Source organism: Protopterus annectens, chromosome 1.part1 (assembly GCF_019279795.1).
Source record: "Protopterus annectens isolate FY-2018-M chromosome 1.part1, PAN1.0, whole genome shotgun sequence".
In the NCBI taxonomy this organism is placed as follows: Eukaryota; Metazoa; Chordata; order Ceratodontiformes; family Protopteridae; genus Protopterus; species Protopterus annectens.
In genome coordinates, this window is record NC_056726.1 from 1,334,703,610 (window position 1) to 1,334,721,070 (window position 17,461).

Genomic DNA, 17,461 nt, shown 5'->3' on the forward strand with positions numbered 1-17,461 from the left:
CATGCCATCCCAAATAGAACCAAGATGCTCTTCTCCAAAAAAAGGAAGCCAATCTGGCAGTCCCCTGCTATAAACAAACTATACAACAGAAGGAAGAAACTGTTGCAAAAAAGAGGAAAATCCCAGGATGCAAAAAACTTCCTCACCAGCCTCAGTAAGAAGTTGAAATCTCTCATAAAATCCTCAAAAGCTAGTTACGAAAATAAAATTGCAAAAGATTCCAAAGACAACCACAAGGCATTCTATAGTTATGTCAAGAATCTAAATAGCAATGCTCAGATCTGCTCTGAGCTACAACAGAATGGCATTAAATATACTGACCCCAAGGATATTGCCAATATCCTGGAAGATCGATTTAGTGCCAATTTCACCCCCTCTCACCCCCTAATGGGCCCATCTCAATACCAAAAGATTGCCAAATTGTGGTAATCACGGCCACACAGGTAGAAACCGCACTCTCCAAAGCTAAGAATACAGCATCCATGGGACCAGATGACATCCCAGGCTGTGTACTACATGAACTACAAAATGAACTGTCACCTCACCTAAGTGTCATGTTTAATCACAGTCTCATCTCAGGTTTCATGCCCACTGAGTGATGTACAGCTGCAGTTATCCCATTCCACAAGGGAGGATTTGCCTTGGATCCCGGGAACTACTGCCCCATCAGTCTGACAAGCCTGATCTGCAAGGGTATGGAACGTATTATCATGGAACTTATAAACAAAGACATTGACAACCTTCAAACACTGGACCCCATCCAGTTTGGGTTTGTGAAGGGCCGATGTTGTCTCCTAAATCTGATTGAATTCTTCGAATCAGTCTCCAGAGCTGTGGACGAGGGTAAGGCATTCCACACAGCCTATCTGGACCTCGACCTTCGACACCATCCCCACTCTGGAATCATAGATAAACTTACTAAGCTGGGCATAAATCCGTATGTCACTCGATGGGTTGCCAGCTGGCTTACTGACGAACCCTGACTGTAAAAGTAGCCGACTCCAAATCCAGCTCCAGACAAGTGACAAGTGGAGTACCTCAGGGTTCAGTCCTGGGACCACTCTTGTTTGGCATCTACTTCTCTGAAGTACAGGCCAACACTAAGGGACTCTGGCTAACAAAGTTCACAGATGACTGCAAACTGGGAGCCATTACTGAATCCCCAAATGATGTGGATATTCTACAAAAGGGCCTTACAGAAACAGATGCCTGGTGCCAGAGCCATGGGATCAAGCTTAATGCCAAGAAATGTATAGTTATCCTCATTGGAAAAAAACATGTACCCATGAATTACCACATAGGTGGCAGTACACTAAACATCGAAAGTGTGATGACAGACTTAGGGACACAAGTGGAGAGTGGTCTCACTTTTGATAACCACATCGCCACAACAGTCAGGAAATCCTTCTATGTGGCACACCTCATCACTAAGGGCTTTTCATCCAGAAAAAAGGAGGTCATTGTCCCACTGTACTCATCCCTCATTAGACCCATTATAGAGTATAATGCCCAGTTTGGTATGTACCTCACAAGACATCTACAACAGCTGGAAAGGCCACAGAAATACATCACTGAAAGAATCACAGGCCTAAAGCAGATGCCATATGCTGACCATCTAAAAAAACTCCAGCTATACTCTGTGGCATATCGTCTACTCAGAGGCGATCTCTGCTTAACATACAAGGCCATGTCAATCCCTGAGCTGTTGGACATGCTGCACTTAAAGAAATCCCAATCCCTCAGAGCCACACACTCCAGGGATCTAAACCTTATCATCACAATGAACAAAACATGCTGGAGGGATAGGTTCCTGACCCAGAGACTCCCCATACTCTGGAATAGACTGCCCATATATGTCAAGCAGAGCGCCTCCTTGGCCCTCTTCAAAAGGTACCTTGATGATTGGATGGGAAATAGGAAATTCACCCCGGGGATCATGTCAGTCACCCTTCTTAACAGGGGACCAGAGAAGTAAATATTGTGGGAAGAAATATCCAGAGAATTGTTATGGCTAAGTTTGTATAGGCCCTAGGGCCGATAGCCTAGTACCAACCTATGAACCTATGAACCTATGTACGCTGATAGGGTACCATAAACTGGAGCAGCATGCAACATCAGATAGAAGAGGACCATGAACAATGACATCTACCACAGTCTGTACATAGGCCAAGTAACATATTACCAATACACACTCTGTCAATAATCACCATAAGTACACATACCTCACTACTGTACAGACTACAACAGAATGTCCAGGTTTTGTCCTCAAATATAAGGCCTACTATACATAACATGTCTAGCACTCTGATATCTCACTGGCTTGTTATCAGGTATGATGTCAGTAAATAATGATGTACTGTACATATGCACCTCTTACTGCATGACATATGGACAAAGGGTGACAGAATTGGGGGATGGAAGCACAAACACAGGGCCAATACTGGCATATTGCTGTGATACACTGAGAAATTTCCTGGTGTGACAGGGTTTGTTGTGACATATCTCTTCTGAGGGATATGAAGTCAGTAACTCACATGGATGTCACCATGTACTGACTGCAGTCTTCAGAGTATGCTACTGCATATCAAAAGATAGGAAATGTGTGAGTAACACACCACATGTAAGACTCCAAACTTTGGCCAGTCTGCAGATAGCCCTACAGGTGAGAGTTTCCTCAACCACATAACACTGTCATGCCAGACTTTAAAGCATGTAGAACATCCATAGCAACACAAACCCTGTTAAAACAACATTACTTCAAATGTCTGGAACATCCCCCATCTGTTTGTTGGCCTGTCCCCACAGTGTACATTGTAAGGGTATTCCCAACTACTCTCTGTGATGCTGTTTGTCAAACACCCACTTGAAGTCCTGTTCACAGTGAAGGAAAAGGGCCAACACCCACATAAAGTGCTTAGTTATAGGCATGTGTTTCCATGCAATTGGCTATAGGAAAGATACCACAGCTGTTCCATATGCAATTAGCAAGTGAGGGACTGCAATTCGTGCACAGGCCATCTGCTGATCAAGAGCATTACTTACAAACCTCAAGCTGCTGCCTATGCAAAACAGATGTACTTTTCCACATCCACCAGAGAGGGAGAAAGAGAGAGACAGACAGAGACAGAGACAAAGTAAGAAAAGAAGGGAGTAAGAAAGTAAGAGCCAAACGTGTCTGTGTATGATCCGTGGATGGACAGTGGTATCTGGGTATTATAAAGGTTGTCTATATTGTTTACTAATCCATACTTAACATAGTAATTGCATGTGGCTGTACACATTTATGGCTGAGGATTGTCTACAACAACTTCGACAGTGTTCGAAAACTGTTGGCCTTGTAATGTGGACAATGGGACATATAAGTCCTCAATATAATGATGTAACAAGACCCACACTACACTGTATCCTGTCATTACACAATCACCCCAACACCCACACAGGATACTGATGACACATACAACCACACAGTTGCCAGTACTGAATTTCAAACCCCTACCTGAATATGCATTGCTATTACAGTGTTACACAGTTATTGCATGTGCCACAAAGCTTACATGTTGGAGAGCTGTCCAAATGTATCTTTGAAGGTGAGTGACATCAGCAACAGTGCTAAAGAAGGGATAAGAGAAGTTTAGTAAGTGTGAATGTCCACAAAAGCAGGTGCTAATGAAGACACACACACACACTCTCTTAGGGTAACACACACATTATCACAGTTGGCAGGATCAGGATTAGAATTCCTATCTAACTAGTTTGCTACACTACAGTATTACACAGTTGTCACAAGCTCTACATAGCTTATATGGGTGATACATAGCCAAAGGGTTATTTCAAGGTGAATGACATCAGCAGGTTTGATAAAGTAGGGCAATGGGAGGTGTAGTGATTGTGAATGGCTTCAAAATCATTAATCTCCACACACACACACACACACACACACACACACACACACACACACACACACACACACACACACACACACACACACACTCACACACACACACACACACTTGCCAGTACTGAGATGCATAGGTTTATTGCTTTACAGGTGTGTAGTAGGTGAATGAGCCTGAAGGCTGTACAAGGCTAGGCAAAGGGAATAGCTTGGCATCAGGCCACATGACAATGGTCTCCAGTGTGGCTCAGGGGTGTAGTCCATGGAGTGGTCCCCACAGTTGGGTATTGTATTCACCATCCACTCATCTGGGTTACTATTGTGGGTGGCCAGTGATGTGCAGTGCTTCCCATGTATGTGATCTATATTCCATAACATGGACAGTGTATGGGCTATGCACACGTCTCACATGCATGTTCTTTTATGTGTGGAAGTGTACTTGAGATCTCTAGGGCATGTTGTGTGGACAGATTGTTATCTTCTGATGTAGCATTCTTGACCTCATTTGGTGAGACCTGGCTATGGAACTGAGCTTGTGCTTGCACTTACATTGACAGCATGATACAGGTATTCAGTGGAGTTAGTGGCATCTGTCCATACAGGGCATGTGTATAAGGCATGGTATTCCCTTTGTGGGTTACATTTGCAGTCTCTACAGTTGCTGCAGGTGTCCAGTTGGGAACATAGCAAAAGGACCACTGTAAGCATTTATTTGCCTACTGTAGGGATGGAACAGGGTGCCATGTCCTTTTACTTGCTGGATAACACACAGTCAGATGTAACACATCACAGTACTTTCTGATGTCAGTGGCACTGTTGTGGTCAACAGGCAGGTAGTCCACTCCAATCACACCGTGGTTACGATCTGTGAGGCAATATGCAGGGAACTACCAATAAAGTGATTGTTGCCTAGCCAAGTGTGTTTGTGTATGAAACATGGGTGGAGAGTGTTCTCTGAGTAATACAAGGGTTGCCTATATTGTTCACCAATCCATAATGTCACATGTAGGGCTATGGATTGTCTACACCAGCCCCTCTGGTGTTTGACATCTGTTGTCCTTGAAAGGTGGACATTGTGACATATACTAGGTCCTCAACATAATAATTTAGCAAAACACACCTCACAGTAACCTCCATACAGGATACTGCTGAAAGATACACACACTTGCCAGTACTGAGATTCAAACCCCTACCTAGCTATGTATTACTACTACAGTGTACCACATTTATCACATGCACCACAGAGCTTACATTATGGATGTTGTCCCAAGCTACTTCTAAGGTGAGGAACATCACCAGCCCTTGTAAATACTGGCATAGGGTGATGTAGTGGGTGAGAGATCCCAAAAATAATTTTACCCTAAACAGCCATTTACATTTGCCAGGGGTGAGGTTCAAACTTCTATCTAACCACCTTTACAGATCATTATGTTACGCATTTACCACATGCACCACTGACCTGACATGGTTTAGGGTTGGCAACAGGTACTTCTAAGGTGGATGATATCTGCAGGACTGATAAAGTCAGGCTCTGAGATGTGTACTGGGTGTAAATGGGGCCAAAATCTTTGAGGTACACACATAAACACTTGTCACAGATGAGATTCAAACCTATACCTGTGTAGTTACTGCTACTGCATTGCTCCACATTTATGGCACACGCCACAGGGCTTACAGGGCTGGCACTTTTCCAAAGGGATATTTCAAGGTGACTGACATCAGCAGGCTTGCTAAAGTAGGGCAATGGGAGGTGTAGTGACTGTGAATGGCTTCAAAATCATTAATCTCTACACACACACACACACACACACACACACACACACACACACACACACACAGTTTCACAGTTGTCATGTCTGGGATTAGAACTCCTACCGAACTAGTATGTTACACTATAGCATTACGCAGTCATCACAAGCATCACAGATCTTATGGGACTGTCCCTTCTCCAAAGGGGTATTTCAAGGTGACTGACATCAGCAGGCTTGCTACAGTAGGGCAATGGGAGGTGCAGTGACTATGAATGGCCTCAAAAGCATTAATCTCTACACACACACACACACACACACACACACACACACACACACACACACACACACACACACACACACACACACACAGTTTCACAATTGCCATGTTTGGGATTAGAATTCCTACCTAACTAGTATGTTACACTATAGCATTACACAGTTATTGCACATGCCACAGAGCTTATGGGGCTGTGAATTGGCCAGAGGGTTATTTCAAGGTGACTGACATAAGCATGAGTGCTAACATGGGCAATGGAAAGTACAGTGTCTGTGAATGGACCATAATCCATTCCTCTGGAAACACACACACAACAGTCAGTCACACACAACTTTACATTTGACAGGACTGGGTATACAAATGCTAGATGAATACTGATTTGTACTATCATGTTACACAGTTATCACAAGCACCACAGACACTATAGGGCTGAGGGCTACCAAAAGTAAATGTCTACAGTGATTGACATTGGCACATCATGTGATATTGCCCAATTGGATGTGTGGTGGGTGGGACAGGCCTCATGACTGCAATCTATTTGTCACTGTCTGCCTCTCTCTTCCCCACATCTCTGTGTATGCATGTTTGACCTATTATAGTGTGTTGGCCTTGGATATATGTGAGTATTCCTATCCACTGTCTGTGCAATATGGTATGTGTGCACAGACATCTGAGACTGAGAGATATGTATAGTCCACTGTTGTTGTCAGACATGGGCTTCATTTCTCTAAGTGTAGGGGCATGCCCAGTATGACCTTCTGTATTTTATTGTCAGACATGGGCTTCATTTTTCTAAGTGTAGGAGCATGCCCAGTATGACCTTCTGCATTGAGTGTGTGAATCTATTCTAGGAAGGTTGTACTCCAGTGCAGGATTTTGTGTTCTACACCTACAGCTAGCAACCTATTTCTGCAGGATATCTGTAGATAGGTTGACAATATGGAGGCACAATGGGCAAAAGATAGTGGGATACTATAACTATTGTGTCTGTGCTGCTTGTGTTACATGGCTGGTGTTCGCAGAGATATTCAGACATATGTACTGTTTTACACGGTGATGTATTATGTCATCAGCTACTGAAAGATATACTTATTTGCTCACAGTTATTTCCCGAGAAATGCAAGATGAATGAAGCTGCGTCCAGTATTGTGGTCTGCAGCCTATGTATTCTTGCACACTCATGCCATTCTGGAGGGGTAGCTGCAGACACTTGCTGATGGGTCTGTGTAAATGATCCAGCACCGTGGTACTGTGGTGGCTGAGGATCTCCTTCTTGTACATCTATTGACATAGCAGAATGGCCATATCTTGCTATGGCCATACCTCTTAGCTGTACAGATTCACCCAGGTTACCCAGAGGCAGGGTTCATATATCTGCTCAGTTCCCCTTCAGATTGTGGTTTACAAGCAGGTTTGTAGCCACCCATTACTGGGTTTGCAGGCAGGGGTAGTATGGGCACACATCAGAGTTTCAGACTTCACACACACCATGGCGTCCATGCTTCTACACCCCCCACTCTGTTATTCTATACTTTTCCTAACATTATGCAAGTGATATCTGAGCAGTATCCCTATAGTTGTCCCTTCATCCCAGTGGTATTTAGGGGTTGGTCCACAGTTCATGCAGTAGGACATGGTGGGCATGCTACTGGGATTTGTCAACATGGCCTTGCATTTGTGTTCTGTGGACTGTGTTATGTTGTTAGTTGGGACCCCAAGAGATAACATACATTAGCAGTACGGTTGAGGCACAGGCCTTTGACAGAGGACTATAGGGCATTTGGTAGTAAAGCAGGCCATCTGCAGCAGGCTAGTGCATTCTGTCACTCCTGCAGTCCCAGTCTGCAAGCCACTGGATTCCCCTGGGATGACAGGGTAAGTGTGCGAGGTGTTAATGGCAATAGTTCCTGTCCATATTACTCCATTGTTCTGGATGCTGGCAGGGTGCTGCTAACATCTAGGGACACATCTGTATAGGACACCTCTTCAGCATGATGCATTCTGTGGGTATTCCCATACAGAAGTGGGGGTCATACTGTACTCATTCCCAACAGCAGGGATATGATCTGTGATAAACCTGTGGCTGATGGTGGAGTGAGCTGAGTGAGTGTGTGATATGGAAGCTTCTTGCAACTGACTCACAGATATACTTGGGGCATTCCCTTATGCTGCCTTGTGCGGGAAATAGGCAGTCGGTCATTACTTCATAACTGTACCTTTTGTGGTCTGCCAGTATTTGGCCAGACTACATCAGTATTCCATACTACACAGACAACTAATGTGCTGCTAACTTGTATATACAATTCCAAAGGTGTGTGCAGTTGACAGTTAAATTTTATGTACTCTGTCTAGGGTATTTCCACCTATGTAGTGTGTGTATGTCTGGACCCACATTCATGGCATGTCCGTCTTTCAGATGGTGACAGATATTGACATCTGAACAGTGAGTATGGATGACTGCTGAATTGTGTCTTGCTGGGATGAATTGTGGTTGGCACTTCAGTTGTCAGAACATGGCCCTGTCATTGACAGCACTGGCCAATGGCCACAGGGACACACCCTCCATGCCTACATGCTGACCACTTCCACACAATATATAACACACAACAACCTAACACACAGAGCCCTGCATATTGTACACATGCAACAATCTATCCTGTAAATTGGGCCAGCTCAGGTAATCTGTGCTCCACTGTTATTAAACCCACACGTACATGTTACTGCATTTCTACATAGGATTGTGGGGGGAGGCACACCTGACAACTGTAAACATTTGCTATGACTGTGCTAGTATTTCAGGTACTCTATTGGCTTCCATTTTGTTTTGTTTTCTGACCTATCATGCAGACTAGAGGCATATCAGTAGAGTACAGATGTTAGGTTTTATTGACCTACATTTTAGATTCAGACTTCTTACCCTTCAGAACTAACATACAACTGCCTGACCTGTTGTAGTCTGTCTGTGTAGGTCTGTAGGGGGGCTGTTCTCCATTGCCATCAATTGGAGGCCTTAGCACAGCTTTTCTTTATGGCCATCTACACCTGTCCTGCTGGCTGAGGCTTTTGTTGGGTATGTGAGCCTCACTGACATGCATGTGTGTGTCCTAGGGACACACATTTGGGCCACCACATGTACTGCAGTGGGATTTGTCACCTTGTCTAGTACTGCCTACTTTGTTGACACCAGTATTTGTTATGGATTTCATTCTGCCCATATAGGTGTCCACTATCTGCTGCCATCCCATTCAGCCACCCAATTCCCTTGCATGCCCACATCCATACCATAGATACAACTAGCAGACCATACTACTCCATTCAGCAACTGATAGGAAGAGTAACTTACCTTGTGGCTGTGCCAGTATTGAGGATGGTGCTGAAGGGCTGACTATGTCGGATGCACATGGTACACTCCCTATATATGGTAAAGCACAGGTAGTGTCATGTTTGGCATCCCTTTTACTGTATATGTGAGTCAGAGAAAGGTATCATTCCCTGGGTTCTTGCCATGTCAGTGTATGTGCTATACATTGCCTCTTTGCCAAAGCCTGGCCATACTGGGCACACATCCTTCTGCCTACATCGGCAGGCTCAGGTTGTTCCTCCTCTGAGTCACTCTATGCCTGTGCTGGCCTTGGCAATGGTAGGGGGCTGTGTGGCCCTGCCCCGTGCTGTTTCTGCTGCAGCTGTTTCTGCAGGATCATATTGTGTAGCATGGCACATACAATGAAAATTTGAGTACATATAGCTGGAGAGTACTGCAAGGCTCCACCAGATATGTCCAGGCACCGGAACCATAACTTGAGCATCCCAAACACATGCTGTATTATGATTCTGGTTTGTGCTTGTGCCTCATTATGGAGTTCTTGTTCGTGTGTGTGTGCATTTCTGATGGGTGTCATCAGCCAAGGCTCCAGTGTATAACCAGCATCCCCCACTAGGTGGCCATATGGGATGTCCCCACTGGCAAATCTCTGGTGCAGCTGTGTCATATGCCAGATGTGGGAGTCATGATAGCTTCCAGGGCTGCCAGCACAGACATTCATTATAATGCCCTATCGCACATGACCTGGCAGTTGATGGAGGGGAAATTCTTGTGGTTTATGTAGACCCTACCCTGCTCACCAGGTGGTGCTTTGATGTGTATGTGCGTACAGTCTATAGCACCCACTACCTCAGGGTATTCTGCTATTTGGTGGAAGAGACGCATATTGCTGTTCAATGCCTCACGAGTGTTGAGGAAATATATGTGCTCACTGGCATGTGCTGACATGGCATCCAGAAACTGGTGGAGTACCCTGGATTCTGATGCCTGTGAGATCCCCATGATATCCCCAGTTGGCCTTTGGAAGGTACCTGTGGCTAGTATTTTTAAGCCTACACATACCTTGGTATCCACATGGATGGGTTCTCCTCTGTTGGTTCTGTGTGTGAGGCATGGCCGGCACAGCTCAACAATTTGCTGTAGGATGTCCCTGTCCACCCTATAGTGCTCCACTATCTCCAGCTCATGTAGCTCCTGGTAGGTTACCTTGGGTCTGTGAACTCTTCTCCTTCTCCTCACTGTGGGTTGGTCACCAGCATTCTCATCCTCACCACCCTCAGCCTCTTCCACATATTGATGTATGAGAGCGACAGCAGCCCCTATCATTTTGTTAGTTTTGTCAGATAAAATTTCCCCATCTGTGTATACCGGTGGTGTAGAGCTTTTGGGAAAAACTAGAGTGAAAGGTGTTTGCATAGTTTGTAGTAATGTGCTGGGCTGGGCTGCTGCCTGTGTAACTGGCTGATGTTGATACATTTCACCTGCCAGCTATGCTAGTTCGCTTTAATTGCCTTCCCACTGCTGTTTTTCCTTTCCATTGCCTTCCCATTTAATCCCTGAGGCACACCGCACATACCCAGTTCTCAGATGGGAACAGTGCTGCTATTTCATGTTATGTTTTTTGTTTGTTTAAAACCTGGTGCGCAGCACAGCACACCCGTTTAGGCAATGTAAACACTGCTAGGCAACCTCAGACACAATGCCCCCCTTCCTTAGCTGTGCTTAGCTAAGGGCAAACATGGGCTACAGAGCTCCAATAAGCTTACAGCATGCATGACACTCCCTCTTATGAGGTCATCTACCTGTTATGCTTATACCATGGTGTTGCTGCACCTACACAGTTGGGTGCAAGCTAACACTGAGGGGAAATCTGTGATTCAGTATCAATCCCCTCACCTGCAAAAAAACTGACTGCTAATGCATGGCTACAAAACTGACACTCAGCCTTCCCCCTTAGCAACCACTATTCCATGGTATTGTTGTCTTATGCATGCCATTGACTATTATGACAGAATGCTGATTTTTGTTTAAAAGCTTATTTCCAACTTTTTTTCTTATTTTCGGGCCAATCCCATTTGCACTCCGCTGCCCTAGGCTTAAACAGCCAAAATAGGCCAAAAAAAGTTATTTTTTATAATTTTGCAACTATTTCCCATGCCAATGGCCATATATTTGGCCACTGGCATGCCTACTACATTCAATACATGCTTTCTTTGGAGCGGCCATGCCTCCATTTTGTAATTGGCAGAAATGTATTCGGTTAGTAGCTGAATACATTTCTGCAGGTTACACTATTCCTGCACAGATACCTGCCTGCTTTCTGGATTGCTAATTTACCTCATTTGCATGGTTTTCACCTGAAAATGGGGTAATTAGCATACAGGACCTGTGTCCATGCAGGAATAGTGTAGGAGCACTCGTGCACGTCCCGGGAGCTCATTCCTGGATCACTCTTCGGCCATATTGCATGCAGCAGCTCTTGCACTATTCTTGCATGCCATGCAGAGCTTGCTGAATCCTGGGTATGATGTTTTCTCCACATGACTTTCTTTTGTTACCCTTTTGTTCTATTGCCATGATTGAGTTTTCTTCTAAATGACTATAAACTCTGTCGTCATCAGTTCCAGTGTATAGTTTATACATCTTTGAAGGCAATTTATTGGTCTATATTTTTAGGATAGCTTGCAAGTTCACTCTTAAGGAGTAATATTGTTTTTCCTGTTGTTAACCAGGTTGGCATTTGTTTGGGGTGTATACATAAATAGTTTTTAGTCATGGCTAAATCTTCATATAAACATGATATTACTTTTAGCCAGAAGTTAGGTACTGCAAGTAGGCCTGGGGTTTTCCAATTAGGAGCTTTTGTTAATTTTGTTTCAATTTCTCTGGCTGTTACTTCATCCTATTTTATATCCTCTACATTTGAACTTCTTATTCTTTCTTTTACTTCTATCCATTCAGCCTCTTTGTTATGCTCCATAGGAGCATGATAGATACTTCTCCAAAATTTGTCTATTTCTTCTTTTTGTGGTGGTGTTTCTATTCTTTTTGCCTTTTTTCCCAATTCTCTATAAAACTTTTTTGGTTCATGAATAAAATGCTTATTTTGTTCTTTTCCTTTATATTTATCTGCATATCTTCCAAGTTTTTCTGTCAGTGCTAACATCTTTAGTTTATTATTTGCAATAGTGTACAATATCTCCTGATCTGTTCTGATACTGCCCATTGCTTTTATCACATCTATCTTTCTGAGTATTTTTGTTGCTCTGTTCCCACTTCTGTACTCTTTTAACAGCTACACTTTTGTCTTAATTGCTTTATAGTTTTCTCTGTTTGATACTTCCATGATGGCATTTGATTTATCCCCTTCCTTTCCTTTAGTGTCCTGCATTTTTGTGATAAGACTTTATATGTTATTAATTTAGCTGCGCAGTAATATATCCTATTTACTTCTGTTATATCTCATGAATTTCTATAAACAGTTTTGATTACTGGGTCCGTTTGTTTTATCAAACTTCTAATATTTTGAGTCTTATAGATTTTCTGTAGTCTATTTCTTTCATCGATTTAATATGTCTTTCCATCTCTATTAAGTCAAGCAATTCTTCTCAGAGATAATTTTTTTCTAAACTAAGGGCACATTCTTTGTTCTCCATTTCCCCTGGGCAATCTACAGAACATTCCAGAAAATCTTCTTGTGCCATATTATCTTCAGCTTCACCCTGTGTCATCTGTTTCTCTTTCATATGGGGACTCACTGGCTATCACACCATAACACTGACTGTCAAAGTTGTCACAGTTTGCTGTTCCTTCACTTGCTGTGCAACTCCAGCTGAACTTTTGTAATGGTTTCCTATTAATAGCTCCAAAGTATTTTCATATGGCAAGTGATCAGATGCTTCCTGCTCCACTGGTTTCTCTTTAATTTGGAGATTCATTATTCTATCATCTTGTGATGTTATCAGAGTTAGATTTTCAACACTAAATCCTTTACTTCACAACTTATTTTCTATTTCTTTAAATTTTCCTTGACTAATCCTTTTTTATACTCCCCCTCCCTTATTTTCTTATTTTTTGTATTGTAAAATGTTCCACCATGTTCAATGACTTTGCCTGTATTTCTCTCCAGATATCTTTGGTGCTGCATTTTGTATTGATTAATTTTACTTTCTTCTTTGCATAAGCATTGCACCATATTAAATATTTTTTTCTTTCCCATGGCCGTATTGCTTCTTCAGATATCTCTCGCTCCTCATGTTTCTCCTTACTTGGGAGACTCATTGTTTCATCATGCTGTGATAGAACCTGGGTTAGACTTTCTACACTAACTCCCACTGTGTGAATGAGTTAATAACTATGTGCATGGTAAATTCTGGAGGCGCGCATGCTTTCTGCAGAGTATGTGTCACCACTCTTCCCACCGTCATTTTAGTCTGTGCATGAGTTGACAGGTCCATCACTATCCTTATTCAAAATAGTGTGGAGACCTGGCATTGCCACCTTAGGGTACTTTGTAGATCCACTGGAGTCAATATACATATTTTGCTGAATGTCCTTGTAAGGCAACTAAACTGTGTGGACAGGCTTAGACAGGCTGTTGTGCAGATCTTACTATCCTCATGGAAAGGAAAATGATGGGTACAAAGGAGGGATGCCCTACATCAGCTAATGGGAGAAGGGTCATATAGGGCAAAGGACTTTACTTGTAAATGTTTACACTTAAGTACTGCTCTGTAATTATTTGCATATTGCTATTTTTCTTATATATGTAAATGTTTAGATTTTCCATTACGTGGAGCTTTTCTCTTTGAGCCTCTTCTGAAAAAGGACTTGTGTCAAGTCGGACTTTCCCAGTAAACAAATGTAAAATAAATAAATAATTAAATAAATAAAATAACCTTGTGGATGTGTGCCACCATATGCACAATAGATACAACTTGTGTAATATAGTGGATCCTGGCACAGTTGAGTTTTTACAAAGATCTTTCATTTCTGTGTTTGAGTAACAGGTAGTCTGTACAGGAATTATGTGACCTGTGGTGCTGTGGTAGCATTGTCGCCTCACAGCAAGACGTTATCATGTTTGATTCTCAGCTAGAGCGTCTTCTGTGTGGAGGCATGCGTGAATGGGCATGCCTTCGTTGAAGGTTGTGCATCAGGGCTGGTAACTCGGCACGTAAAAATCTACTACCAAACATTAGTGGACCGGAGTTCCACTGTGGCGACTCCTAACCGGGATAAGCCGAAAGACACAACAACTTCACTTAACATTCTTTGGTATGCCATGTGCACACGTACATGCTTGCTTGCTTCCTTGAGCATTCCCTTGTGAACAGTGATTGTGCCTTATGTTTTCTTTGTGTTTCATTTACATGCTTTGCCCATCCCACTCATATTATCTGGTGCACACTACTGCATTTGGCAAAGACTGCCAATGACTAGACATTTAGTTTGGCTGCCTTATGTGAGTTAACATGAGGTTTCATTTGGACACCTACTGACATTTCTTTTGCTTGTCAAGTTATTTCATTTAGTGTCACAGAATGCAAACTTATAAGCAGTAGTCATGTTGATTTATGTGGACATTGCAAAGTGAATATTGCATATTCCCCTCATGAATACTTTAAGTTATTACAGAGGATTGATTCTTTCTACTGACATCACTCTACTGTATTACTTGGAAAAAGTCAATCAACCAGAGAGTGGTCTTGGGCTGTTCCTGAAAAATGGCACATATCCAGTGGGCTTTCCCAGTTAACAAATAGATAAAATACAAATTAAGAAAATGTGCACATCAGTCCTGTGTGTCTGTGTGTGTGTGTGTGTGTGTGTGTGTGTGTGTGTGTGTGTGTGTGTGTGTGTGTGTCTGTGTGTATGTGTGTATTATGCTTTATAGAGACCTCCCCTCTTCTGTATGGAAGAGGCACATATGTCTTTGTTTCTGTGTTTTACACACTTACTCATTTATTTGTGATACTGTTTCCATGTATTATTCTGCAGACTTGGGTACTGGACATAGGATCATAGGTTATGAAAGTAATGGCCCTAGCGGCTTTTTTAAGCCTAGCCATTCATGCCCTGATTTTTCCCATTTATCAATGCTCAAGGACTGCAATGGCTTTGGTATATCTATTACCCAGGTTATATTTTCTCTACCCTGTTGGAAGCTAGCATGACAGTGTCATTACCATTAAACAGTTATGTAAGAGTTATGTGTCATGTGTTTATGTATCATTCTGTACTTGTATGTGATAACCCACTCATAGGCCTTGTGTTATTGTGTGGCTCCCACATATAGTTCCCCATTTCACATTGCATATACATTATTATGCTCTGTAAGTCCTGTGGGACACATTTTATACTAGGGGCACCTAATTTATTGTGTGCTGTGTATATGTATGATTAACTTCAAGCTCATGTCTCCACAGTGTCACAGATGTATAACCATTCACTGTTGAATCAGGGACATGTCCAGTAACACTCGGGTACATTTGTTTACATATTGTTAACTATTACATGAAGAGTTCAACTAAAATTATTTTTCTGATATTGAAAGAGTGTATAACTGTAGATATAATTATGTTGGATGTATATTCCATTGTTTTTCCTCCTCGACTCTCCAGTGTTTTGAATCTTAAGAGGCACATACAGTGCACATACATTCCAACAGTAGAACAAAGGTAAAGCTTGTGCATGATTATATGGAAGAGCTGAGAAGTACATGTCCCACATTCTGATGATTTTCACACATGTGCTTGTAAAATAGTTATAAGCCTGTCCTTTACACATTGACCTGTTTTGCCACACTGTGTTTTTCCCCAATAATATTGTCAGTTGATATACTGAGAAAATGTAATGAGTCAGATTATGTCAGCAGTCAGGCACTGTATGTGTGTGAAGTTATCACTGTCTTTCATTCATGATTCCTATTTTAAATTAAATCTAACTTTCACACAATGTCATCAGTAATGCTCTGATAACATGGGTGCTTTGCTTTATAAATATATGCTTGACAACTGTGGAGAGCATAAATCTATTATGTACAAAGTGCCTCTCTGTATTGAATTAATGTACATGTTGGTGCAGTAGCTACATTGTCGCCTCACACCAAGAGGTTCTCCGGTTCAGTTCTCAGCTGGGGTGCCTTCTGTGTGGACTCTGCATGTCCTCCCTGTGTTCATGTGGGTTTGCTCCTGTTTCCTCCCACATTACAAAGACATGCGTCTGAATGTTTTTTCCCCATGCCTGTACTGAAAATTGGCTTTGTTCCAAGTTGAACTTTCCCGGTAAATAAATATTTGCAAAACTTTTAATTTACTTGAGTATATTTACATAATTATTGTATTGTCATTAAAATGGGCGGCCACGGTGGTGCAGTGGTTAGCATTGCCACCTCACAGCAAGAGGTTCTCCGGTTCGATCCAGATCGGCCAAGTAAAGGGGTGCTATAACTTCTTTGCAGAGTCTGCAGATGTCCTCCTGTGGTCAAGTGAGCTATCTCGAAGCTTTCCTTACACATCCCAAAGACATGCTGCAGGTGGATTGGACACTCTAAATTGGCCCTAGGTGTGCATGTGAGTGTGCCTTCTGTGGAAGGTTGGCCGGCTGGCAATTTGATAGTGAAACTCCATTGTTTATTCAATGGGAATAATGTAATTTCTTTGCATTCAGTTTAAAAGCCATGAACTTTCCGAAGAAATATTGAAGATTGTATTGTCATTAAAATAATTTGGTAGCTTACTGTTAATAAAGTCCTTCTTTTTCATCTTATGAAGGTTACCATGGAAATGATTTTGGTTGGTTTCACTTTCACCTACTGCTAAATGCAGTCACATGGTTTCACTGCTCAAATTTCAGCACAATTGTATTTCTTATGTTACAACTGTGGGAAAAATACTGTTTGGAGATTATTAGAAAAGTTTATAACCTCCATTTTTTTTGCAGCTATTAAATTGTCGTTAGTTATTTGAAAGTTTACCATTGATATTAACTCGGTGTTAATGCCTTTCATAAGATCATAGGATCATAGGAGATTACTAGGCTATTGACCCTTAGGTCATCTTAAGCCTAGCCATTTCAAACCAATGTAATACCATACAGGCACTAGTCAATACTCAAGACTGCATTTAGTGATATCCAGGAGGGTTGTAGACACTATCCCTGGTAAGAATTTATGGTGCCCCATCCACTTTTCCAGGTTCCTCTTGAACAGTGCC